A 2,660-nucleotide genomic window follows, 5' to 3' on the forward strand; every position below is an offset into this window, starting at 1 on the left:
ATCCAATTAATGAAAATAGTTGGAGTGCAAACACTATTTAGAATATGTTATTGACTATACTTCCTCTCCAAATTCATGTCTTGAAAGCCCTAACCCCTCTTATGGTGTATTTAGAGGCAGAGGCTTTGAGAGATAATGACATTTAGATGAGGTCATGAGGAAGGGACTCTCTTGATAGGATTAGTGTACTTAAAAGCAGAGGAAGCGATAAAAAGAACAAGGATATGTTATCAATTCATTCATAACATATCCTTGTTATTCTTGGGTTCTCTGTTAGTGAATTCACCTTCTTACTGAAATTTGTTTGTAAACTCAAGGTTAATACTTGAGGCAGTTTCTAGGGTAATTGCTGGACATGCTTAGAGCACCTACAAATGTACATATATTCAGCTGAGGTCAAATATGGCAGCACGCTGCCTAGATTCAGTTTTTATTCAGAGATGACCAGGAGATGGAGAGAGTAGGAGGTAGTGCAGCATATTGCAAGATGCTCTAGATTTGGGGCCAGCTGGGTGAGATTTGGATCTGGACTCTGGCACGTATTAATGGGGAAGCCTCAGGAAAATCACTTTCCTGAGTGATTTCTCAACATCATTTTCTTTTTTGCAAAATAAAATAGAATTTACCAGAATGAGTTGGTTTTAGGATTTAGTATTATACTCTATACATGGTATCTGTGTGCATAGCATGCAGGTATGTATATATATACTTATATATATATTTGTATTTCTCCCAGAAGCAAAAGTTCAATATTTACTAATTCAGTGTTCTCTTAACCTTTATAAAAAAATTACTACTGGGAATAACAAGAACACACCATTTTTTCAGTGTGTTATATACCAGAAACTCTGCTAGGTACAAAGATGTGCACAGCCTCTGACTAGGAAGAAGTTACAGTCCAGTGGGAAAAGGTATTATTTTAGTAGGAGAAATTTTTTTTAGCTCAAGTTGAAAGAGATAGAATGCAGACCCTATTTGGGACTTCTGAACTACAAGGACTATTTCACTTCTGATTCTTCCCACTGATTCCTTCCTAGAATTTAGATCTGAGTTTAGAGCAGGCATATCAATAATTCCAATTTTATACTCAATTTTTTAAACCAATTTGCAATCCAGTTCCCTCTAAAACCTTTGGAATGTGTCCCTTCTTCCTGTTTTATGGCTTCCAAAATTATTCACAGCACATGTTTAGTGAAGGTGTGCTTGTACCTTTACTAACCTCAGGCACTGACTATAAGAGTTTATTGCTTTGTGGCTGGGTGTTTATGATGTCTACATTCTAACCTAAAATGTAACCTACCTCCTTCTAACCTAGAACACTTGTGCTTCTGTTTTTAGGTATTAAATAATACAAATCATCTATTATACCATCAAAGTTAATTTTCCTGTTATTATTTTTAACTTCAGTGGATGCTTGAAAAGTTCGAGTCCTATTAGTGAGTTTAAATGGCTTTTAGTAAGTTTTAGTGCTAAAAATTGTTATAATGAATTGACAGTAATATGTCAATTTCTACTCCCTGAAATTGAAAGAAGTGCATTAAATTCAAATAATGTATTTTCAAGTAAAGTATTTATCCTGTTGCATTCCAACACAAATTTATGGTGTGACATATGTTTGCAAACTATTAAACTATCATGAATACAGATTAAAAAAATTTACAAGTTGAAACAGAAAGCATGATATAGGTTAGCTCTAATCTTTCTCTTATCATCCCAATCACTAACATTTAAGCATCAATTTATGGAAATAACCTACAAAAAGCAATAACTACCAAATTCTAAAGTCCTGTCTCATCTCAGTTCTCCTTTGAGACTATCAGTTATCTCATCCCATTCAGGCACTATTTTAAACACTCTCAATTCTAATTTTCACTTTAGTCTAATCCTGCTAATATAATCTCTTTTGTATGGTCTGGGGAAAGCTCTTCCTGTCTCTGGTCTAACAAAAGCTTATTGTCATATCCCAGCACCTTCTAAACCTTAGTTTAGTCTGTCCAAATCTGTGGAATTCTACCCAGCTGAAAAAAAACTAAGTTCACATGTGTCCCACCTTATATGTCACCCTGAAAAAAAAACTCTTTATAATCGTACATTCTCATAATGTTTGTGGTGGTAAAAGTAACATGAATTTTACAGCCAATGGAAATAAATTGTCCAACCAAAATGGAACTTTCCCAGGAATATTAAAGTCTGTAATGTCTTCAGTTCAGTCCTCAGTCATGTCCAACTATTTGTGACCCCATGGACTGCAGCTCGCTAGGCTTCCCTGTCCATCACCAACTCCCAAAGCTTGCTCAAACTCATGTCCATCGAGTCGGTGGTGTCTTATCTCTATCTGTGTAAGCTCTGAAAGTTGCAAGCAAACATTGACAAAACAGCAATAAAGAGACAGAGACAGAAAGGGGCATCCAGACTTTTTTTTTTTACTTTAGGAAAACCTTGGTCTGTTAAGACTGACACATACAGCCTGATAACCTATTTATGGTCTGTTCTTCTGGAATTTCTTCTCATTCCTGAAGCCTGGCTTAAGCAGAAATTATTAGGTCATTGTATAATGGAATGATACAAAATATGCATATTTCATATCAATCCTAGTCATTCTGTTCTAGTCATTTGAGTTGCTATAAAAAATATTATAGACTAAGTAGCCTATAAAAATT

The sequence above is a fragment of the Giraffa tippelskirchi genome, chromosome 2 (genome assembly GCF_054371585.1).
Source record: "Giraffa tippelskirchi isolate mGirTip1 chromosome 2, T2T-mGirTip1v1.2.pri, whole genome shotgun sequence".
In the NCBI taxonomy this organism is placed as follows: Eukaryota; Metazoa; Chordata; class Mammalia; order Artiodactyla; family Giraffidae; genus Giraffa; species Giraffa tippelskirchi.